Genomic DNA, 26,428 nt, shown 5'->3' on the forward strand with positions numbered 1-26,428 from the left:
CTCTTTCCTAACAACCCTAAACATAACCCTAACCGGAACAAGTAGCTGAACCCGAGTTAGACCCGAAAAAACACGTACGGTGCCACTTTCTGCCATCAAAAAGTGCTCTCAGCGGAAGCCTTTGGGTACACCTGAACTCCCTGGGGGAGCCTTTACGCAACCCCACACTCAACAGGACTCTGCGTCTTCACTCTTTCCTAACAACCCTAAACATAAGCCTAACCGCAACAAGAAGCTGAACCCGAGTTAGACCCGAAAAAACACGTACGGTGCCACTTTCTGCCATCAAAAAGTGCTCTCAGCGGAAGCCTTTGGGTACACCTGAACTCCCTGGGGGAGCCTTTACGCAACCCCACACTCAACAGGACTCTGCGTCTTCACTCTTTCCTAACAACCCTAAACATAACCCTAACCGCAACAAGAAGCTGAACCCGAGTTAGACCCGAAAAAACACGTACGGTGCCACTTTCTGCCATCAAAAAGTGCTCTCAGCGGAAGCCTTTGGGTACACCTGAACTCCCTGGGGGAGCCTTTACGCAACCCCGCACTCAACAGGACTCTGCGTCTTCACTCATTCCTAACAACCCTAAACATAACCCTAACCGCAACAAGAAGCTGAACCCGAGTTAGACCCGAAAAAACACGTACGGTGCCACTTTCTGCCATCAAAAAGTGCTCTCAGCGGAAGCCTTTGGGTACACCTGAACTCCCTGGGGGAGCCTTTACGCAACCCCACACTCAACAGGACTCTGCGTCTTCACTCTTTCCTAACAACCCTAAACATAACCCTAACCGCAACAAGAAGCTGAACCCGAGTTAGACCCGAAAAAACACGTACAGTGCCACTTTCTGCCATCAAAAAGTGCTCTCAGCGGAAGCCTTTGGGTACACCTGAACTCCCTGGGGGAGCCTTTACGCAACCCCACACTCAACAGGACTCTGCGTCTTCACTCATTCCTAACAACCCTAAACATAACCCTAACCGCAACAAGAAGCTGAACCCGAGTTAGACCCGAAAAAACACGTACGGTGCCACTTTCTGCCATCAAAAAGTGCTCTCAGCGGAAGCCTTTGGGTACACCTGAACTCCCTGGGGGAGCCTTTACGCAACCCCACACTCAACAGGACTCTGCGTCTTCACTCTTTCCTAACAACCCTAAACATAACCCTAACCGCAACAAGAAGCTGAACTCGAGTTAGACCCGAAAAAACACGTACGGTGCCACTTTCTGCCATCAAAAAGTGCTCTGAGCGGAAGCCTTTGGGTACACCTGAACTCCCTGGGAGAGCCTTTACGCAACCCCGCACTCAACAGGACTCTGCGTCTTCACTCATTCCTAACAACCCTAAACATAACCCTAACCGCAACAAGAAGCTGAACCCGAGTTAGACCCGAAAAAACACGTACGGTGCCACTTTCTGCCATCAAAAAGTGCTCTCAGCGGAAGCCTTTGGGTACACCTGAACTCCCTGGGGGAGCCTTTACGCAACCCCACACTCAACAGGACTCTGCGTCTTCACTCTTTCCTAACAACCCTAAACATAACCCTAACCGCAACAAGAAGCTCAACCCGAGTTAGACCCGAAAAAACACGTACGGTGCCACTTTCTGCCATCAAAAAGTGCTCTCAGCGGAAGCCTTTGGGTACACCTGAACTCCCTGGGGGAGCCTTTACGCAACCCCACACTCAACAGGACTCTGCGTCTTCACTCTTTCCTAACAACCCTAAACATAACCCTAACCGCAACAAGAAGCTGAACCCGAGTTAGACCCGAAAAAACACGTACGGTGCCACTTTCTGCCATCAAAAAGTGCTCTCAGCGGAAGCCTTTGGGTACACCTGAACTCCCTGGGGGAGCCTTTACGCAACCCCACACTCAACAGGACTCTGCGTCTTCACTCTTTCCTAACAACCCTAAACATAACCCTAACCGCAACAAGAAGCTGAACTCGAGTTAGACCCGAAAAAACACGTACGGTGCCACTTTCTGCCATCAAAAAGTGCTCTGAGCGGAAGCCTTTGGGTACACCTGAACTCCCTGGGAGAGCCTTTACGCAACCCCGCACTCAACAGGACTCTGCGTCTTCACTCATTCCTAACAACCCTAAACATAACCCTAACCGCAACAAGAAGCTGAACCCGAGTTAGACCCGAAAAAACACGTACGGTGCCACTTTCTGCCATCAAAAAGTGCTCTCAGCGGAAGCCTTTGGGTACACCTGAACTCCCTGGGGGAGCCTTTACGCAACCCGACACTCAACAGGACTCTGCGTCTTCACTCTTTCCTAACAACCCTAAACATAACCCTAACCGCAACAAGAAGCTCAACCCGAGTTAGACCCGAAAAAACACGTACGGTGCCACTTTCTGCCATCAAAAAGTGCTCTCAGCGGAAGCCTTTGGGTACACCTGAACTCCCTGGGGGAGCCTTTACGCAACCCCACACTCAACAGGACTCTGCGTCTTCACTCTTTCCTAACAACCCTAAACATAAGCCTAACCGCAACAAGAAGCTGAACCCGAGTTAGACCCGAAAAAACACGTACGGTGCCACTTTCTGCCATCAAAAAGTGCTCTCAGCGGAAGCCTTTGGGTACACCTGAACTCCCTGGGGGAGCCTTTACGCAACCCCACACTCAACAGGACTCTGCGTCTTCACTCATTCCTAACAACCCTAAACATAACCCTAACCGGAACAAGTAGCTGAACCCGAGTTAGACCCGAAAAAACACGTACGGTGCCACTTTCTGCCATCAAAAAGTGCTCTCAGCGGAAGCCTTTGGGTACACCTGAACTCCCTGGGGGAGCCTTTACGCAACCCCACACTCAACAGGACTCTGCGTCTTCACTCTTTCCTAACAACCCTAAACATAACCCTAACCGCAACAAGAAGCTGAACCCGAGTTAGACCCGAAAAAACACGTACGGTGCCACTTTCTGCCATCAAAAAGTGCTCTCAGCGGAAGCCTTTGGGTACACCTGAACTCCCTGGGGGAGCCTTTACGCAACCCCACACTCAACAGGACTCTGCGTCTTCACTCTTTCCTAACAACCCTAAACATAACCCTAACCGCAACAAGAAGCTGAACCCGAGTTAGACCCGAAAAAACACGTACGGTGCCACTTTCTGCCATCCAAAAGTGCTCTCAGCGGAAGCCTTTGGGTACACCTGAACTCCCTGGGGGAGCCTTTACGCAACCCCGCACTCAACAGGACTCTGCGTCTTCACTCATTCCTAACAACCCTAAACATAACCCTAACCGCAACAAGAAGCTGAACCCGAGTTAGACCCGAAAAAACACGTACGGTGCCACTTTCTGCCATCAAAAAGTGCTCTCAGCGGAAGCCTTTGGGTACACCTGAACTCCCTGGGGGAGCCTTTACGCAACCCCGCACTCAACAGGACTCTGCGTCTTCACTCTTTCCTAACAACTCTAAACATAACCCTAACCGCAACAAGAAGCTGAACCCGAGTTAGACCCGAAAAAACACGTATGGTGCCACTTTCTGCCATCAAAAAGTGCTCTCAGCGGAAGCCTTTGGGTACACCTGAACTCCCTGGGGGAGCCTTTACGCAACCCCACACTCAACAGGACTCTGCGTCTTCACTCTTTCCTAACAACCCTAAACATAACCCTAACCGCAACAAGAAGCTGAACCCGAGTTAGACCCGAAAAAACACGTACGGTGCCACTTTCTGCCATCAAAAAGTGCTCTCAGCGGAAGCCTTTGGGTACACCTGAACTCCCTGGGGGAGCCTTTACGCAACCCCACACTCAACAGGACTCTGCGTCTTCACTCTTTCCTAACAACCCTAAACATAACCCTAACCGCAACAAGAAGCTGAACCCGAGTTAGACCCGAAAAAACACGTACGGTGCCACTTTCTGCCATCAAAAAGTGCTCTCAGCGGAAGCCTTTGGGTACACCTGAACTCCCTGGGGGAGCCTTTACGAAACCCCACACTCAACAGGACTCTGCGTCTTCACTCTTTCCTAACAACCCTAAACATAACCCTAACCGCAACAAGAAGCTGAACCCGAGTTAGACCCGAAAAAACACGTACGGTGCCACTTTCTGCCATCAAAAAGTGCTCTCAGCGGAAGCCTTTGGGTACACCTGAACTCCCTGGGGGAGCCTTTACGCAACCCCACACTCAACAGGACTCTGCGTCTTCACTCTTTCCTAACAACCCTAAACATAACCCTAACCGCAACAAGAAGCTGAACCCGAGTTAGACCCGAAAAAACACGTACGGTGCCACTTTCTGCCATCAAAAAGTGCTCTCAGCAGAAGCCTTTGGGTACACCTGAACTCCCTGGGGGAGCCTTTACGCAACCCCACACTCAACAGGACTCTGCGTCTTCACTCTTTCCTAACAACCCTAAACATAACCCTAACCGGAACAAGTAGCTGAACCCGAGTTAGACCCGAAAAAACACGTACGGTGCCACTTTCTGCCATCAAAAAGTGCTCTCGGCGGAAGCCTTTGGGTACACCTGAACTCCCTGGGGGAGCCTTTACGCAACCCCACACTCAACAGGACTCTGCGTCTTCACTCTTTCCTAACAACCCTAAACATAAGCCTAACCGCAACAAGAAGCTGAACCCGAGTTAGACCCGAAAAAACACGTACGGTGCCACTTTCTGCCATCAAAAAGTGCTCTCAGCGGAAGCCTTTGGGTACACCTGAACTCCCTGGGGGAGCCTTTACGCAACCCCACACTCAACAGGACTCTGCGTCTTCACTCTTTCCTAACAACCCTAAACATAAGCCTAACCGCAACAAGAAGCTGAACCCGAGTTAGACCCGAAAAAACACGTACGGTGCCACTTTCTGCCATCAAAAAGTGCTCTCAGCGGAAGCCTTTGGGTACACCTGAACTCCCTGGGGGAGCCTTTACGCAACCCCGCACTCAACAGGACTCTGCGTCTTCACTCATTCCTAACAACCCTAAACATAACCCTAACCGCAACAAGAAGCTGAACCCGAGTTAGACCCGAAAAAACACGTACGGTGCCACTTTCTGCCATCAAAAAGTGCTCTCAGCGGAAGCCTTTGGGTACACCTGAACTCCCTGGGGGAGCCTTTACGCAACCCCACACTCAACAGGACTCTGCGTCTTCACTCTTTCCTAACAACCCTAAACATAACCCTAACCGCGACAAGAAGCTGAACCCGAGTTAGACCTGAAAAAACACGTACGGTGCCACTTTCTGCCATCAAAAAGTGCTCTCAGCGGAAGCCTTTGGGTACACCTGAACTCCCTGGGGGAGCCTTTACGCAACCCCACACTCAACAGGACTCTGCGTCTTCACTCTTTCCTAACAACCCTAAACATAACCCTAACCGCAACAAGAAGTTCAACCCGAGTTAGACCCGAAAAAAAACGTACGGTGCCACTTTCTGCCATCAAAAGGTGCTCTCAGCGGAAGCCTTTGGGTACACCTGAACTCCCTGGGGGAGCCTTTACGCAACCCCACACTCAACAGGACTCTGCGTCTTCACTCTTTCCTAACAACCCTAAACATAACCCTAACCGCAACAAGAAACTGAACCCGAGTTAGACCCGAAAAAACACGTACGGTGCCACTTTCTGCCATCAAAAAGTGCTCTCAGCGGAAGCCTTTGGGTACACCTGAACTCCCTGGGGGAGCCTTTACGCAACCCCGCACTCAACAGGACTCTGCGTCTTCACTCATTCCTAACAACCCTAAACATAACCCTAACCGCAACAAGAAGCTGAACCCGAGTTAGACCCGAAAAAACAGGTACGGTGCCACTTTCTGCCATCAAAAAGTGCTCTCAGCGGAAGCCTTTGGGTACACCTGAACTCCCTGGGGGAGCCTTTACGCAACCCCACACTCAACAGGACTCTGCGTCTTCACTCTTTCCTAACAACCCTAAACATAACCCTTACCGCAACAAGAAGCTGAACCCGAGTTAGACCCGAAAAAACACGTACGGTGCCACTTTCTGCCATCAAAAAGTGCTCTCAGCAGAAGACTTTGGGTACACCTGAACTCCCTGGGGGAGCCTTTACGCAACCCCACACTCAACAGGACTCTGCGTCTTCACTCTTTCCTAACAACCCTAAACATAACCCTAACCGCAACAAGAAGCTGAACCCGAGTTAGACCCGAAAAAACACGTACGGTGCCACTTTCTGCCATCAAAAAGTGCTCTCAGCGGAAGCCTTTGGGTACACCTGAACTCCCTGGGGGAGCCTTTACGCAACCCCACACTCAACAGGACTCTGCGTCTTCACTCTTTCCTAACAACCCTAAACATAACCCTAACCGCAACAAGAAGCTGAACCCGAGTTAGACCCGAAAAAACACGTACGGTGCCACTTTCTGCCATCAAAAAGTGCTCTCAGCGGAAGCCTTTGGGTACACCTGAACTCCCTGGGGGAGCCTTTACGCAACCCCACACTCAACAGGACTCTGCGTCTTCACTCTTTCCTAACAACCCTAAACATAACCCTAACCGGAACAAGAAGCTCAACCCGAGTTAGACCCGAAAAAACACGTACGGTGCCACTTTCTGCCATCAAAAAGTGCTCTCAGCGGAAGCCTTTGGGTACACCTGAACTCCCTGGGGGAGCCTTTACGCAACCCCACACTCAACAGGACTCTGCGTCTTCACTCTTTCCTAACAACCCTAAACATAACCCTAACCGCAACAAGAAGCTGAACCCGAGTTAGACCCGAAAAAACACGTACGGTGCCACTTTCTGCCATCAAAAAGTGCTCTCAGCGGAAGCCTTTGGGTACACCTGAACTCCCTGGGGGAGCCTTTACGCAACCCCGCACTCAACAGGACTCTGCGTCTTCACTCATTCCTAACAACCCTAAACATAACCCTAACCGCAACAAGAAGCTGAACCCGAGTTAGACCCGAAAAAACACGTACGGTGCCACTTTCTGCCATCAAAAAGTGCTCTGAGCGGAAGCCTTTGGGTACACCTGAACTCCCTGGGGGAGCCTTTACGCAACCCCACACTCAACAGGACTCTGCGTCTTCACTCTTTCCTAACAACCCTAAACATAACCCTAACCGCAACAAGAAGCTGAACCCGAGTTAGACCCGAAAAAACACGTACGGTGCCACTTTCTGCCATCAAAAAGTGCTCTCAGCAGAAGCCTTTGGGTACACCTGAACTCCCTGGGGGAGCCTTTACGCAACCCCACACTCAACAGGACTCTGCGTCTTCACTCTTTCCTAACAACCCTAAACATAACCCTAACCGCAACAAGTAGCTGAACCCGAGTTAGACCCGAAAAAACACGTACGGTGCCACTTTCTGCCATCAAAAAGTGCTCTCAGCGGAAGCCTTTGGGTACACCTGAACTCCCTGGGGGAGCCTTTACGCAACCCCACACTCAACAGGACTCTGCGTCTTCACTCTTTCCTAACAACCCTAAGCATAACCCTAACCGGAACAAGAAGCTGAACCCGAGTTAGACCCGAAAAAACACGTACGGTGCCACTTTCTGCCATCAAAAAGTGCTCTCAGCGGAAGCCTTTGGGTACACCTGAACTCCCTGGGGGAGCCTTTACGCAACCCCACACTCAACAGGACTCTGCGTCTTCACTCTTTCCTAACAACCCTAAACATAAGCCTAACCGCAACAAGAAGCTGAACCCGAGTTAGACCCGAAAAAACACGTACGGTGCCACTTTCTGCCATCAAAAAGTGCTCTCAGCGGAAGCCTTTGGGTACACCTGAACTCCCTGGGGGAGCCTTTACGCAACGCCGCACTCAACAGGACTCTGCGTCTTCACTCATTCCTAACAACCCTAAACATAACCCTAACCGGAACAAGTAGCTGAACCCGAGTTAGACCCGAAAAAACACGTACGGTGCCACTTTCTGCCATCAAAAAGTGCTCTCAGCGGAAGCCTTTGGGTACACCTGAACTCCCTGGGGGAGCCTTTACGCAACCCCACACTCAACAGGACTCTGCGTCTTCACTCTTTCCTAACAACCCTAAACATAACCCTAACCGCAACAAGAAGCTGAACCCGAGTTAGACCCGAAAAAACACGTACGGTGCCACTTTCTGCCATCAAAAAGTGCTCTCAGCGGAAGCCTTTGGGTACACCTGAACTCCCTGGGGGAGCCTTTACGCAACCCCACACTCAACAGGACTCTGCGTCTTCACTCTTTCCTAACAACCCTAAACATAACCCTAACCGCAACAAGAAGCTGAACCCGAGTTAGACCCGAAAAAACACGTACGGTGCCACTTTCTGCCATCCAAAAGTGCTCTCAGCGGAAGCCTTTGGGTACACCTGAACTCCCTGGGGGAGCCTTTACGCAACCCCGCACTCAACAGGACTCTGCGTCTTCACTCATTCCTAACAACCCTAAACATAACCCTAACCGCAACAAGAAGCTGAACCCGAGTTAGACCCGAAAAAACACGTACGGTGCCACTTTCTGCCATCAAAAAGTGCTCTCAGCGGAAGCCTTTGGGTACACCTGAACTCCCTGGGGGAGCCTTTACGCAACCCCGCACTCAACAGGACTCTGCGTCTTCACTCTTTCCTAACAACTCTAAACATAACCCTAACCGCAACAAGAAGCTGAACCCGAGTTAGACCCGAAAAAACACGTACGGTGCCACTTTCTGCCATCAAAAAGTGCTCTCAGCGGAAGCCTTTGGGTACACCTGAACTCCCTGGGGGAGCCTTTACGCAACCCCACACTCAACAGGACTCTGCGTCTTCACTCTTTCCTAACAACCCTAAACATAACCCTAACCGCAACAAGAAGCTGAACCCGAGTTAGACCCGAAAAAACACGTACGGTGCCACTTTCTGCCATCAAAAAGTGCTCTCAGCGGAAGCCTTTGGGTACACCTGAACTCCCTGGGGGAGCCTTTACGCAACCCCACACTCAACAGGACTCTGCGTCTTCACTCTTTCCTAACAACCCTAAACATAACCCTAACCGCAACAAGAAGCTGAACCCGAGTTAGACCCGAAAAAACACGTACGGTGCCACTTTCTGCCATCAAAAAGTGCTCTCAGCGGAAGCCTTTGGGTACACCTGAACTCCCTGGGGGAGCCTTTACGAAACCCCACACTCAACAGGACTCTGCGTCTTCACTCTTTCCTAACAACCCTAAACATAACCCTAACCGCAACAAGAAGCTGAACCCGAGTTAGACCCGAAAAAACACGTACGGTGCCACTTTCTGCCATCAAAAAGTGCTCTCAGCGGAAGCCTTTGGGTACACCTGAACTCCCTGGGGGAGCCTTTACGCAACCCCACACTCAACAGGACTCTGCGTCTTCACTCTTTCCTAACAACCCTAAACATAACCCTAACCGCAACAAGAAGCTGAACCCGAGTTAGACCCGAAAAAACACGTACGGTGCCACTTTCTGCCATCAAAAAGTGCTCTCAGCAGAAGCCTTTGGGTACACCTGAACTCCCTGGGGGAGCCTTTACGCAACCCCACACTCAACAGGACTCTGCGTCTTCACTCTTTCCTAACAACCCTAAACATAACCCTAACCGGAACAAGTAGCTGAACCCGAGTTAGACCCGAAAAAACACGTACGGTGCCACTTTCTGCCATCAAAAAGTGCTCTCGGCGGAAGCCTTTGGGTACACCTGAACTCCCTGGGGGAGCCTTTACGCAACCCCACACTCAACAGGACTCTGCGTCTTCACTCTTTCCTAACAACCCTAAACATAAGCCTAACCGCAACAAGAAGCTGAACCCGAGTTAGACCCGAAAAAACACGTACGGTGCCACTTTCTGCCATCAAAAAGTGCTCTCAGCGGAAGCCTTTGGGTACACCTGAACTCCCTGGGGGAGCCTTTACGCAACCCCACACTCAACAGGACTCTGCGTCTTCACTCTTTCCTAACAACCCTAAACATAAGCCTAACCGCAACAAGAAGCTGAACCCGAGTTAGACCCGAAAAAACACGTACGGTGCCACTTTCTGCCATCAAAAAGTGCTCTCAGCGGAAGCCTTTGGGTACACCTGAACTCCCTGGGGGAGCCTTTACGCAACCCCGCACTCAACAGGACTCTGCGTCTTCACTCATTCCTAACAACCCTAAACATAACCCTAACCGCAACAAGAAGCTGAACCCGAGTTAGACCCGAAAAAACACGTACGGTGCCACTTTCTGCCATCAAAAAGTGCTCTCAGCGGAAGCCTTTGGGTACACCTGAACTCCCTGGGGGAGCCTTTACGCAACCCCACACTCAACAGGACTCTGCGTCTTCACTCTTTCCTAACAACCCTAAACATAACCCTAACCGCGACAAGAAGCTGAACCCGAGTTAGACCTGAAAAAACACGTACGGTGCCACTTTCTGCCATCAAAAAGTGCTCTCAGCGGAAGCCTTTGGGTACACCTGAACTCCCTGGGGGAGCCTTTACGCAACCCCACACTCAACAGGACTCTGCGTCTTCACTCTTTCCTAACAACCCTAAACATAACCCTAACCGCAACAAGAAGTTCAACCCGAGTTAGACCCGAAAAAAAACGTACGGTGCCACTTTCTGCCATCAAAAGGTGCTCTCAGCGGAAGCCTTTGGGTACACCTGAACTCCCTGGGGGAGCCTTTACGCAACCCCACACTCAACAGGACTCTGCGTCTTCACTCTTTCCTAACAACCCTAAACATAACCCTAACCGCAACAAGAAACTGAACCCGAGTTAGACCCGAAAAAACACGTACGGTGCCACTTTCTGCCATCAAAAAGTGCTCTCAGCGGAAGCCTTTGGGTACACCTGAACTCCCTGGGGGAGCCTTTACGCAACCCCGCACTCAACAGGACTCTGCGTCTTCACTCATTCCTAACAACCCTAAACATAACCCTAACCGCAACAAGAAGCTGAACCCGAGTTAGACCCGAAAAAACAGGTACGGTGCCACTTTCTGCCATCAAAAAGTGCTCTCAGCGGAAGCCTTTGGGTACACCTGAACTCCCTGGGGGAGCCTTTACGCAACCCCACACTCAACAGGACTCTGCGTCTTCACTCTTTCCTAACAACCCTAAACATAACCCTTACCGCAACAAGAAGCTGAACCCGAGTTAGACCCGAAAAAACACGTACGGTGCCACTTTCTGCCATCAAAAAGTGCTCTCAGCGGAAGCCTTTGGGTACACCTGAACTCCCTGGGGGAGCCTTTACGCAACCCCACACTCAACAGGACTCTGCGTCTTCACTCTTTCCTAACAACCCTAAACATAACCCTAACCGCAACAAGAAGCTGAACCCGAGTTAGACCCGAAAAAACACGTACGGTGCCACTTTCTGCCATCAAAAAGTGCTCTCAGCGGAAGCCTTTGGGTACACCTGAACTCCCTGGGGGAGCCTTTACGCAACCCCACACTCAACAGGACTCTGCGTCTTCACTCTTTCCTAACAACCCTAAACATAACCCTAACCGCAACAAGTAGCTGAACCCGAGTTAGACCCGAAAAAACACGTACGGTGCCACTTTCTGCCATCAAAAAGTGCTCTCAGCGGAAGCCTTTGGGTACACCTGAACTCCCTGGGGGAGCCTTTACGCAACCCCACACTCAACAGGACTCTGCGTCTTCACTCTTTCCTAACAACCCTAAGCATAACCCTAACCGGAACAAGAAGCTGAACCCGAGTTAGACCCGAAAAAACACGTACGGTGCCACTTTCTGCCATCAAAAAGTGCTCTCAGCGGAAGCCTTTGGGTACACCTGAACTCCCTGGGGGAGCCTTTACGCAACCCCACACTCAACAGGACTCTGCGTCTTCACTCTTTCCTAACAACCCTAAACATAACCCTAACCGCAACAAGAAGCTGAACCCGAGTTAGACCCGAAAAAACACGTACGGTGCCACTTTCTGCCATCAAAAAGTGCTCTCAGCGGAAGCCTTTGGGTACACCTGAACTCCCTGGGGGAGCCTTTACGCAACCCCACACTCAACAGGACTCTGCGTCTTCACTCTTTCCTAACAACCCTAAACATAACCCTAACCGCAACAAGTAGCTGAACCCGAGTTAGACCCGAAAAAACACGTACGGTGCCACTTTCTGCCATCAAAAAGTGCTCTCAGCGGAAGCCTTTGGGTACACCTGAACTCCCTGGGGGAGCCTTTACGCAACCCCACACTCAACAGGACTCTGCGTCTTCACTCTTTCCTAACAACCCTAAGCATAACCCTAACCGGAACAAGAAGCTGAACCCGAGTTAGACCCGAAAAAACACGTACGGTGCCACTTTCTGCCATCAAAAAGTGCTCTCAGCGGAAGCCTTTGGGTACACCTGAACTCCCTGGGGGAGCCTTTACGCAACCCCACACTCAACAGGACTCTGCGTCTTCACTCTTTCCTAACAACCCTAAACATAAGCCTAACCGCAACAAGAAGCTGAACCCGAGTTAGACCCGAAAAAACACGTACGGTGCCACTTTCTGCCATCAAAAAGTGCTCTCAGCGGAAGCCTTTGGGTACACCTGAACTCCCTGGGGGAGCCTTTACGCAACGCCGCACTCAACAGGACTCTGCGTCTTCACTCATTCCTAACAACCCTAAACATAACCCTAACCGGAACAAGTAGCTGAACCCGAGTTAGACCCGAAAAAACACGTACGGTGCCACTTTCTGCCATCAAAAAGTGCTCTCAGCGGAAGCCTTTGGGTACACCTGAACTCCCTGGGGGAGCCTTTACGCAACCCCACACTCAACAGGACTCTGCGTCTTCACTCTTTCCTAACAACCCTAAACATAACCCTAACCGCAACAAGAAGCTGAACCCGAGTTAGACCCGAAAAAACACGTACGGTGCCACTTTCTGCCATCAAAAAGTGCTCTCAGCGGAAGCCTTTGGGTACACCTGAACTCCCTGGGGGAGCCTTTACGCAACCCCACACTCAACAGGACTCTGCGTCTTCACTCTTTCCTAACAACCCTAAACATAACCCTAACCGCAACAAGAAGCTGAACCCGAGTTAGACCCGAAAAAACACGTACGGTGCCACTTTCTGCCATCCAAAAGTGCTCTCAGCGGAAGCCTTTGGGTACACCTGAACTCCCTGGGGGAGCCTTTACGCAACCCCGCACTCAACAGGACTCTGCGTCTTCACTCATTCCTAACAACCCTAAACATAACCCTAACCGCAACAAGAAGCTGAACCCGAGTTAGACCCGAAAAAACACGTACGGTGCCACTTTCTGCCATCAAAAAGTGCTCTCAGCGGAAGCCTTTGGGTACACCTGAACTCCCTGGGGGAGCCTTTACGCAACCCCGCACTCAACAGGACTCTGCGTCTTCACTCTTTCCTAACAACTCTAAACATAACCCTAACCGCAACAAGAAGCTGAACCCGAGTTAGACCCGAAAAAACACGTACGGTGCCACTTTCTGCCATCAAAAAGTGCTCTCAGCGGAAGCCTTTGGGTACACCTGAACTCCCTGGGGGAGCCTTTACGCAACCCCACACTCAACAGGACTCTGCGTCTTCACTCTTTCCTAACAACCCTAAACATAACCCTAACCGCAACAAGAAGCTGAACCCGAGTTAGACCCGAAAAAACACGTACGGTGCCACTTTCTGCCATCAAAAAGTGCTCTCAGCGGAAGCCTTTGGGTACACCTGAACTCCCTGGGGGAGCCTTTACGCAACCCCACACTCAACAGGACTCTGCGTCTTCACTCTTTCCTAACAACCCTAAACATAACCCTAACCGCAACAAGAAGCTGAACCCGAGTTAGACCCGAAAAAACACGTACGGTGCCACTTTCTGCCATCAAAAAGTGCTCTCAGCGGAAGCCTTTGGGTACACCTGAACTCCCTGGGGGAGCCTTTACGAAACCCCACACTCAACAGGACTCTGCGTCTTCACTCTTTCCTAACAACCCTAAACATAACCCTAACCGCAACAAGAAGCTGAACCCGAGTTAGACCCGAAAAAACACGTACGGTGCCACTTTCTGCCATCAAAAAGTGCTCTCAGCGGAAGCCTTTGGGTACACCTGAACTCCCTGGGGGAGCCTTTACGCAACCCCACACTCAACAGGACTCTGCGTCTTCACTCTTTCCTAACAACCCTAAACATAACCCTAACCGCAACAAGAAGCTGAACCCGAGTTAGACCCGAAAAAACACGTACGGTGCCACTTTCTGCCATCAAAAAGTGCTCTCAGCAGAAGCCTTTGGGTACACCTGAACTCCCTGGGGGAGCCTTTACGCAACCCCACACTCAACAGGACTCTGCGTCTTCACTCTTTCCTAACAACCCTAAACATAACCCTAACCGGAACAAGTAGCTGAACCCGAGTTAGACCCGAAAAAACACGTACGGTGCCACTTTCTGCCATCAAAAAGTGCTCTCGGCGGAAGCCTTTGGGTACACCTGAACTCCCTGGGGGAGCCTTTACGCAACCCCACACTCAACAGGACTCTGCGTCTTCACTCTTTCCTAACAACCCTAAACATAAGCCTAACCGCAACAAGAAGCTGAACCCGAGTTAGACCCGAAAAAACACGTACGGTGCCACTTTCTGCCATCAAAAAGTGCTCTCAGCGGAAGCCTTTGGGTACACCTGAACTCCCTGGGGGAGCCTTTACGCAACCCCACACTCAACAGGACTCTGCGTCTTCACTCTTTCCTAACAACCCTAAACATAAGCCTAACCGCAACAAGAAGCTGAACCCGAGTTAGACCCGAAAAAACACGTACGGTGCCACTTTCTGCCATCAAAAAGTGCTCTCAGCGGAAGCCTTTGGGTACACCTGAACTCCCTGGGGGAGCCTTTACGCAACCCCGCACTCAACAGGACTCTGCGTCTTCACTCATTCCTAACAACCCTAAACATAACCCTAACCGCAACAAGAAGCTGAACCCGAGTTAGACCCGAAAAAACACGTACGGTGCCACTTTCTGCCATCAAAAAGTGCTCTCAGCGGAAGCCTTTGGGTACACCTGAACTCCCTGGGGGAGCCTTTACGCAACCCCACACTCAACAGGACTCTGCGTCTTCACTCTTTCCTAACAACCCTAAACATAACCCTAACCGCGACAAGAAGCTGAACCCGAGTTAGACCTGAAAAAACACGTACGGTGCCACTTTCTGCCATCAAAAAGTGCTCTCAGCGGAAGCCTTTGGGTACACCTGAACTCCCTGGGGGAGCCTTTACGCAACCCCACACTCAACAGGACTCTGCGTCTTCACTCTTTCCTAACAACCCTAAACATAACCCTAACCGCAACAAGAAGTTCAACCCGAGTTAGACCCGAAAAAAAACGTACGGTGCCACTTTCTGCCATCAAAAGGTGCTCTCAGCGGAAGCCTTTGGGTACACCTGAACTCCCTGGGGGAGCCTTTACGCAACCCCACACTCAACAGGACTCTGCGTCTTCACTCTTTCCTAACAACCCTAAACATAACCCTAACCGCAACAAGAAACTGAACCCGAGTTAGACCCGAAAAAACACGTACGGTGCCACTTTCTGCCATCAAAAAGTGCTCTCAGCGGAAGCCTTTGGGTACACCTGAACTCCCTGGGGGAGCCTTTACGCAACCCCGCACTCAACAGGACTCTGCGTCTTCACTCATTCCTAACAACCCTAAACATAACCCTAACCGCAACAAGAAGCTGAACCCGAGTTAGACCCGAAAAAACAGGTACGGTGCCACTTTCTGCCATCAAAAAGTGCTCTCAGCGGAAGCCTTTGGGTACACCTGAACTCCCTGGGGGAGCCTTTACGCAACCCCACACTCAACAGGACTCTGCGTCTTCACTCTTTCCTAACAACCCTAAACATAACCCTTACCGCAACAAGAAGCTGAACCCGAGTTAGACCCGAAAAAACACGTACGGTGCCACTTTCTGCCATCAAAAAGTGCTCTCAGCAGAAGACTTTGGGTACACCTGAACTCCCTGGGGGAGCCTTTACGCAACCCCACACTCAACAGGACTCTGCGTCTTCACTCTTTCCTAACAACCCTAAACATAACCCTAACCGCAACAAGAAGCTGAACCCGAGTTAGACCCGAAAAAACACGTACGGTGCCACTTTCTGCCATCAAAAAGTGCTCTCAGCGGAAGCCTTTGGGTACACCTGAACTCCCTGGGGGAGCCTTTACGCAACCCCACACTCAACAGGACTCTGCGTCTTCACTCTTTCCTAACAACCCTAAACATAACCCTAACCGCAACAAGAAGCTGAACCCGAGTTAGACCCGAAAAAACACGTACGGTGCCACTTTCTGCCATCAAAAAGTGCTCTCAGCGGAAGCCTTTGGGTACACCTGAACTCCCTGGGGGAGCCTTTACGCAACCCCACACTCAACAGGACTCTGCGTCTTCACTCTTTCCTAACAACCCTAAACATAACCCTAACCGGAACAAGAAGCTCAACCCGAGTTAGACCCGAAAAAACACGTACGGTGCCACTTTCTGCCATCAAAAAGTGCTCTCAGCGGAAGCCTTTGGGTACACCTGAACTCCCTGGGGGAGCCTTTACGCAACCCCACACTCAACAGGACTCTGCGTCTTCACTCTTTCCTAACAACCCTAAACATAACCCTAACCGCAACAAGAAGCTGAACCCGAGTTAGACCCGAAAAAACACGTACGGTGCCACTTTCTGCCATCAAAAAGTGCTCTCAGCGGAAGCCTTTGGGTACACCTGAACTCCCTGGGGGAGCCTTTACGCAACCCCGCACTCAACAGGACTCTGCGTCTTCACTCATTCCTAACAACCCTAAACATAACCCTAACCGCAACAAGAAGCTGAACCCGAGTTAGACCCGAAAAAACACGTACGGTGCCACTTTCTGCCATCAAAAAGTGCTCTGAGCGGAAGCCTTTGGGTACACCTGAACTCCCTGGGGGAGCCTTTACGCAACCCCACACTCAACAGGACTCTGCGTCTTCACTCTTTCCTAACAACCCTAAACATAACCCTAACCGCAACAAGAAGCTGAACCCGAGTTAGACCCGAAAAAACACGTACGGTGCCACTTTCTGCCATCAAAAAGTGCTCTCAGCAGAAGCCTTTGGGTACACCTGAACTCCCTGGGGGAGCCTTTACGCAACCCCACACTCAACAGGACTCTGCGTCTTCACTCTTTCCTAACAACCCTAAACATAACCCTAACCGCAACAAGTAGCTGAACCCGAGTTAGACCCGAAAAAACACGTACGGTGCCACTTTCTGCCATCAAAAAGTGCTCTCAGCGGAAGCCTTTGGGTACACCTGAACTCCCTGGGGGAGCCTTTACGCAACCCCACACTCAACAGGACTCTGCGTCTTCACTCTTTCCTAACAACCCTAAGCATAACCCTAACCGGAACAAGAAGCTGAACCCGAGTTAGACCCGAAAAAACACGTACGGTGCCACTTTCTGCCATCAAAAAGTGCTCTCAGCGGAAGCCTTTGGGTACACCTGAACTCCCTGGGGGAGCCTTTACGCAACCCCACACTCAACAGGACTCTGCGTCTTCACTCTTTCCTAACAACCCTAAACATAACCCTAACCGCAACAAGAAGCTTAACCAGAGTTAGACCCGAAAAAACACGTACGGTGCCACTTTCTGCCATCAAAAAGTGCTCTGAGCGGAAGCCTTTGGGTACACCTGAACTCCCTGGGGGAGCCTTTACGCAACCCCACACTCAACAGGACTCTGCGTCTTCACTCTTTCCTAACAACCCTAAACATAACCCTAACCGCAACAAGAAGCTGAACCCGAGTTAGACCCGAAAAAACACGTACGGTGCCACTTTCTGCCATCAAAAAGTGCTCTCAGCGGAAGCCTTTGGGTACACCTGAACTCCCTGGGGGAGCCTTTACGCAACCCCACACTCAACAGGACTCTGCATCTTCACTCTTTCCTAACAACCCTAAACATAACCCTAACCGGAACAAGAAGCTCAACCCGAGTTAGACCCGAAAAAACACGTACGGTGCCACTTTCTGCCATCAAAAAGTGCTCTCAGCGGAAGCCTTTGGGTACACCTGAACTCCCTGGGGGAGCCTTTACGCAACCCCACACTCAACAGGACTCTGCGTCTTCACTCTTTCCTAACAACCCTAAACATAACCCTAACCGCAACAAGAAGCTGAACCCGAGTTAGACCCGAAAAAACACGTACGGTGCCACTTTCTGCCATCAAAAAGTGCTCTCAGCGGAAGCCTTTGGGTACACCTGAACTCCCTGGGGGAGCCTTTACGCAACCCCACACTCAACAGGACTCTGCGTCTTCACTCTTTCCTAACAACCCTAAACATAACCCTAACCGCAACAAGAAGCTGAACCCGAGTTAGACCCGAAAAAACACGTACGGTGCCACTTTCTGCCATTAAAAAGTGCTCTCAGCGGAAGCCTTTGGGTACACCTGAACTCCCTGGGGGAGCCTTTACGCAACCCCACACTCAACAGGACTCTGCGTCTTCACTCTTTCCTAACAACCCTAAACATAACCCTAACCGGAACAAGAAGCTGAACCCGAGTTAGACCCGAAAAAACACGTACGGTGCCACTTTCTGCCATCAAAAAGTGCTCTCAGCGGAAGCCTTAGGGTACACCTGAACTCCCTGGGGGAGCCTTTACGCAACCCCACACTCAACAGGACTCTGCGTCTTCACTCTTTCCTAACAACCCTAAACATAACCCTAACCGCAACAAGAAGCTGAACCCGAGTTAGACCCGAAAAAACACGTACGGTGCGACTTTCTGCCATCAAAAAGTGCTCTCAGCGGAAGCCTTTGGGTACACCTGAACTCCCTGGGGGAGCCTTTACGCAACCCCACACTCAACAGGACTCTGCGTCTTCACTCTTTCCTAACAACCCTAAACATAACCCTAACCGCAACAAGTAGCTGAACCCGAGTTAGACCCGAAAAAACACGTACGGTGCCACTTTCTGCCATCAAAAAGTGCTCTCAGCGGAAGCCTTTGGGTACACCTGAACTCCCTGGGGGAGCCTTTACGCAACCCCACACTCAACAGGACTCTGCGTCTTCACTCTTTCCTAACAACCCTAAACATAACCCTAACCGCAACAAGAAGCTGAACCCGAGTTAGACCCGAAAAAACACGTACGGTGCCACTTTCTGCCATCAAAAAGTGCTCTCAGCGGAAGCCTTTGGGTACACCTGAACTCCCTGGGGGAGCCTTTACGCAACCCCACACTCAACAGGACTCTGCGTCTTCACTCTTTCCTAACAACCCTAAACATAACCCTAACCGCAACAAGAAGCTGAACCCGAGTTAGACCCGAAAAAACACGTACGGTGCCACTTTCTGCCATCAAAAAGTGCTCTCAGCGGAAGCCTTTGGGTACACCTGAACTCCCTGGGGGAGCCTTTACGCAACCCCACACTCAACAGGACTCTGCATCTTCACTCTTTCCTAACAACCCTAAACATAACCCTAACCGGAACAAGAAGCTCAACCCGAGTTAGACCCGAAAAAACACGTACGGTGCCACTTTCTGCCATCAAAAAGTGCTCTCAGCGGAAGCCTTTGGGTACACCTGAACTCCCTGGGGGAGCCTTTACGCAACCCCACACTCAACAGGACTCTGCGTCTTCACTCTTTCCTAACAACCCTAAACATAACCCTAACCGCAACAAGAAGCTGAACCCGAGTTAGACCCGAAAAAACACGTACGGTGCCACTTTCTGCCATCAAAAAGTGCTCTCAGCGGAAGCCTTTGGGTACACCTGAACTCCCTGGGGGAGCCTTTACGCAACCCCACACTCAACAGGACTCTGCGTCTTCACTCTTTCCTAACAACCCTAAACATAACCCTAACCGCAACAAGAAGCTGAACCTGAGTTAGACCCGAAAAAACACGTACGGTGCCACTTTCTGCCATTAAAAAGTGCTCTCAGCGGAAGCCTTTGGGTACACCTGAACTCCCTGGGGGAGCCTTTACGCAACCCCACACTCAACAGGACTCTGCGTCTTCACTCTTTCCTAACAACCCTAAACATAACCCTAACCGCAACAAGAAGCTGAACCCGAGTTAGACCCGAAAAAACACGTACGGTGCCACTTTCTGCCATCAAAAAGTGCTCTCAGCGGAAGCCTTAGGGTACACCTGAACTCCCTGGGGGAGCCTTTACGCAACCCCACACTCAACAGGACTCTGCGTCTTCACTCTTTCCTAACAACCCTAAACATAACCCTAACCGCAACAAGAAGCTCAACCCGAGTTAGACCCGAAAAAAAACGTACGGTGCCACTTTCTGCCATCAAAAAGTGCTCTCAGCGGAAGCCTTTGGGAACACCTGAACTCCCTGGGGGAGCCTTTACGCAACCCCACACTCAACAGGACTCTGCGTCTTCACTGTTTCCTAACAACCCTAAACATAACCCTAACCGCAACAAGAAGCTGAACCCGAGTTAGACCCGAAAAAACACGTACGGTGCCACTTTCTGCCGTCAAAACGTGCTCTCAGCGGAAGCCTTTGGGTACACCTGAACTCCCTGGGGGAGCCTTTACGCAACCCCACACTCAACAGGACTCTGCGTCTTCACTCTTTCCTAACAACCCTAAACATAAGCCTAACCGCAACAAGAAGCTGAACCCGAGTTAGACCCGAAAAAACACGTACGGTGCCACTTTCTGCCATCAAAAAGTGCTCTCAGCGGAAGCCTTTGGGTACACCTGAACGCCCTGGGGGAGCCTTTACGCAACCCCACACTCAACAGGACTCTGCGTCTTCACTCTTTCCTAACAACCCTAAACATTACCCTAACCGCAACAAGAAGCTGAACCCGAGTTAGACCCAAAAAAACACGTACGGTGCCACTTTCTGCCATCCAAAAGTGCTCTCAGCGGAAGCCTTTGGGTACACCTGAACTCCCTGGGGGAGCCTTTACGCAACCCCACACTCAACAGGACTCTGCGTCTTCACTCTTTCCAAACAACCCTAAACATAACCCTAACCGGAACAAGAAGCTGAACCCGAGTTAGACCCGAAAAAACACGTACGGTGCCACTTTCTGCCATCAAAAAGTGCTCTCAGCGGAAGCCTTTGGGTACACCTGAACTCCCTGGGGGAGCCTTTACGCAACCCCACACTCAACAGGACTCTGCGTCTTCACTCTTTCCTAACAACCCTAAACATAACCCTAACCGCAACAAGAAGCTGAACCCGAGTTAGACCCGAAAAAACACGTACGGTGCCACTTTCTGCCATCAAAAAGTGCTCTCAGCGGAAGCCTTTGGGTACACCTGAACTCCCTGGGGGAGCCTTTACGCAACCCCACACTCAACAGGACTCTGCGTCTTCACTCTTTCCTAACAACCCTAAACATAACCCTAACCGCAACAAGAAGCTGAACCCGAGTTAGACCCGAAAAAACACGTACGGTGCCACTTTCTGCCATCAAAAAGTGCTCTCAGCGGAAGCCTTTGGGTACACCTGAACTCCCTGGGGGAGCCTTTACGCAACCCCACACTCAACAGGACTCTGCGTCTTCACTCTTTCCTAACAACCCTAAACATAACCCTAACCGCAACAAGAAGCTGAACCCGAGTTAGACCCGAAAAAACACGTACGGTGCCACTTTCTGCCATCAAAAAGTGCTCTCAGTGGAAGCCTTTGGGTACACCTGACCTCCCTGGGGGAGCCTTTACGCAACCCCACACTCAACAGGACTCTGCGTCTTCACTCATTCCTAACAACCCTAAACATAACCCTAACCGCAACAAGAAGCTGAACCCGAGTTAGACCCGAAAAAACACGTACGGTGCCACTTTCTGCCATCAAAAAGTGCTCTCAGCGGAAGCCTTTGGGTACACCTGAACTCCCTGGGGGAGCCTTTACGCAACCCCACACTCAACAGGACTCTGCGTCTTCACTCTTTCCTAACAACCCTAAACATAACCCTAACCGCGACAAGAAGCTGAACCCGAGTTAGACCTGAAAAAACACGTACGGTGCCACTTTCTGCCATCAAAAAGTGCTCTCAGCGGAAGCCTTTGGGTACACCTGAACTCCCTGGGGGAGCCTTTACGCAACCCCACACTCAACAGGACTCTGCGTCTTCACTCTTTCCTAACAACCCTAAACATAACCCTAACCGCAACAAGAAGTTCAACCCGAGTTAGACCCGAAAAAAAACGTACGGTGCCACTTTCTGCCATCAAAAGGTGCTCTCAGCGGAAGCCTTTGGGTACACCTGAACTCCCTGGGGGAGCCTTTACGCAACCCCACACTCAACAGGACTCTGCGTCTTCACTCTTTCCTAACAACCCTAAACATAACCCTAACCGCAACAAGAAACTGAACCCGAGTTAGACCCGAAAAAACACGTACGGTGCCACTTTCTGCCATCAAAAAGTGCTCTCAGCGGAAGCCTTTGGGTACACCTGAACTCCCTGGGGGAGCCTTTACGCAACCCCGCACTCAACAGGACTCTGCGTCTTCACTCATTCCTAACAACCCTAAACATAACCCTAACCGCAACAAGAAGCTGAACCCGAGTTAGACCCGAAAAAACAGGTACGGTGCCACTTTCTGCCATCAAAAAGTGCTCTCAGCGGAAGCCTTTGGGTACACCTGAACTCCCTGGGGGAGCCTTTACGCAACCCCACACTCAACAGGACTCTGCGTCTTCACTCTTTCCTAACAACCCTAAACATAACCCTTACCGCAACAAGAAGCTGAACCCGAGTTAGACCCGAAAAAACACGTACGGTGCCACTTTCTGCCATCAAAAAGTGCTCTCAGCAGAAGACTTTGGGTACACCTGAACTCCCTGGGGGAGCCTTTACGCAACCCCACACTCAACAGGACTCTGCGTCTTCACTCTTTCCTAACAACCCTAAACATAACCCTAACCGCAACAAGAAGCTGAACCCGAGTTAGACCCGAAAAAACACGTACGGTGCCACTTTCTGCCATCAAAAAGTGCTCTCAGCGGAAGCCTTTGGGTACACCTGAACTCCCTGGGGGAGCCTTTACGCAACCCCACACTCAACAGGACTCTGCGTCTTCACTCTTTCCTAACAACCCTAAACATAACCCTAACCGCAACAAGAAGCTGAACCCGAGTTAGACCCGAAAAAACACGTACGGTGCCACTTTCTGCCATCAAAAAGTGCTCTCAGCGGAAGCCTTTGGGTACACCTGAACTCCCTGGGGGAGCCTTTACGCAACCCCACACTCAACAGGACTCTGCGTCTTCACTCTTTCCTAACAACCCTAAACATAACCCTAACCGGAACAAGAAGCTCAACCCGAGTTAGACCCGAAAAAACACGTACGGTGCCACTTTCTGCCATCAAAAAGTGCTCTCAGCGGAAGCCTTTGGGTACACCTGAACTCCCTGGGGGAGCCTTTACGAAACCCCACACTCAACAGGACTCTGCGTCTTCACTCTTTCCTAACAACCCTAAACATAACCCTAACCGCAACAAGAAGCTGAACCCGAGTTAGACCCGAAAAAACACGTACGGTGCCACTTTCTGCCATCAAAAAGTGCTCTCAGCGGAAGCCTTTGGGTACACCTGAACTCCCTGGGGGAGCCTTTACGCAACCCCGCACTCAACAGGACTCTGCGTCTTCACTCATTCCTAACAACCCTAAACATAACCCTAACCGCAACAAGAAGCTGAACCCGAGTTAGACCCGAAAAAACACGTACGGTGCCACTTTCTGCCATCAAAAAGTGCTCTCAGCGGAAGCCTTTGGGTACACCTGAACTCCCTGGGGGAGCCTTTACGCAACCCCACACTCAACAGGACTCTGCGTCTTCACTCTTTCCTAACAACCCTAAACATAACCCTAACCGCAACAAGAAGCTGAACCCGAGTTAGACCCGAAAAAACACGTACGGTGCCACTTTCTGCCATCAAAAAGTGCTCTCAGCAGAAGCCTTTGGGTACACCTGAACTCCCTGGGGGAGCCTTTACGCAACCCCACACTCAACAGGACTCTGCGTCTTCACTCTTTCCTAACAACCCTAAACATAACCCTAACCGCAACAAGTAGCTGAACCCGAGTTAGACCCGAAAAAACACGTACGGTGCCACTTTCTGCCATCAAAAAGTGCTCTCAGCGGAAGCCTTTGGGTACACCTGAACTCCCTGGGGGAGCCTTTACGCAACCCCACACTCAACAGGACTCTGCGTCTTCACTCTTTCCTAACAACCCTAAACATAACCCTAACCGGAACAAGAAGCTGAACCCGAGTTAGACCCGAAAAAACACGTACGGTGCCACTTTCTGCCATCAAAAAGTGCTCTCAGCGGAAGCCTTTGGGTACACCTGAACTCCCTGGGGGAGCCTTTACGCAACCCCACACTCAACAGGACTCTGCGTCTTCACTCTTTCCTAACAACCCTAAACATAACCCTAACCGCAACAAGAAGCTTAACCAGAGTTAGACCCGAAAAAACACGTACGGTGCCACTTTCTGCCATCAAAAAGTGCTCTGAGCGGAAGCCTTTGGGTACACCTGAACTCCCTGGGGGAGCCTTTACGCAACCCCACACTCAACAGGACTCTGCGTCTTCACTCTTTCCTAACAACCCTAAACATAACCCTAACCGCAACAAGAAGCTGAACCCGAGTTAGACCCGAAAAAACACGTACGGTGCCACTTTCTGCCATCAAAAAGTGCTCTCAGCGGAAGCCTTTGGGTACACCTGAACTCCCTGGGGGAGCCTTTACGCAACCCCACACTCAACAGGACTCTGCATCTTCACTCTTTCCTAACAACCCTAAACATAACCCTAACCGGAACAAGAAGCTCAACCCGAGTTAGACCCGAAAAAACACGTACGGTGCCACTTTCTGCCATCAAAAAGTGCTCTCAGCGGAAGCCTTTGGGTACACCTGAACTCCCTGGGGGAGCCTTTACGCAACCCCACACTCAACAGGACTCTGCGTCTTCACTCTTTCCTAACAACCCTAAACATAACCCTAACCGCAACAAGAAGCTGAACCCGAGTTAGACCCGAAAAAACACGTACGGTGCCACTTTCTGCCATCAAAAAGTGCTCTCAGCGGAAGCCTTTGGGTACACCTGAACTCCCTGGGGGAGCCTTTACGCAACCCCACACTCAACAGGACTCTGCGTCTTCACTCTTTCCTAACAACCCTAAACATAACCCTAACCGCAACAAGAAGCTGAACCCGAGTTAGACCCGAAAAAACACGTACGGTGCCACTTTCTGCCATTAAAAAGTGCTCTCAGCGGAAGCCTTTGGGTACACCTGAACTCCCTGGGGGAGCCTTTACGCAACCCCACACTCAACAGGACTCTGCGTCTTCACTCTTTCCTAACAACCCTAAACATAACCCTAACCGGAACAAGAAGCTGAACCCGAGTTAGACCCGAAAAAACACGTACGGTGCCACTTTCTGCCATCAAAAAGTGCTCTCAGCGGAAGCCTTAGGGTACACCTGAACTCCCTGGGGGAGCCTTTACGCAACCCCACACTCAACAGGACTCTGCGTCTTCACTCTTTCCTAACAACCCTAAACATAACCCTAACCGCAACAAGAAGCTGAACCCGAGTTAGACCCGAAAAAACACGTACGGTGCCACTTTCTGCCATCAAAAAGTGCTCTCAGCGGAAGCCTTTGGGTACACCTGAACTCCCTGGGGGAGCCTTTACGCAACCCCACACTCAACAGGACTCTGCATCTTCACTCTTTCCTAACAACCCTAAACATAACCCTAACCGGAACAAGAAGCTCAACCCGAGTTAGACCCGAAAAAACACGTACGGTGCCACTTTCTGCCATCAAAAAGTGCTCTCAGCGGAAGCCTTTGGGTACACCTGAACTCCCTGGGGGAGCCTTTACGCAACCCCACACTCAACAGGACTCTGCGTCTTCACTCTTTCCTAACAACCCTAAACATAACCCTAACCGCAACAAGAAGCTGAACCCGAGTTAGACCCGAAAAAACACGTACGGTGCCACTTTCTGCCATCAAAAAGTGCTCTCAGCGGAAGCCTTTGGGTACACCTGAACTCCCTGGGGGAGCCTTTACGCAACCCCACACTCAACAGGACTCTGCGTCTTCACTCTTTCCTAACAACCCTAAACATAACCCTAACCGCAACAAGAAGCTGAACCTGAGTTAGACCCGAAAAAACACGTACGGTGCCACTTTCTGCCATTAAAAAGTGCTCTCAGCGGAAGCCTTTGGGTACACCTGAACTCCCTGGGGGAGCCTTTACGCAACCCCACACTCAACAGGACTCTGCGTCTTCACTCTTTCCTAACAACCCTAAACATAACCCTAACCGCAACAAGAAGCTGAACCCGAGTTAGACCCGAAAAAACACGTACGGTGCCACTTTCTGCCATCAAAAAGTGCTCTCAGCGGAAGCCTTAGGGTACACCTGAACTCCCTGGGGGAGCCTTTACGCAACCCCACACTCAACAGGACTCTGCGTCTTCACTCTTTCCTAACAACCCT

This window comes from Anser brachyrhynchus (genome assembly GCF_964034855.1).
Source record: "Anser brachyrhynchus genome assembly, contig: SCAFFOLD_161, whole genome shotgun sequence".
Lineage (NCBI taxonomy): Eukaryota > Metazoa > Chordata > Aves > Anseriformes > Anatidae > Anser > Anser brachyrhynchus.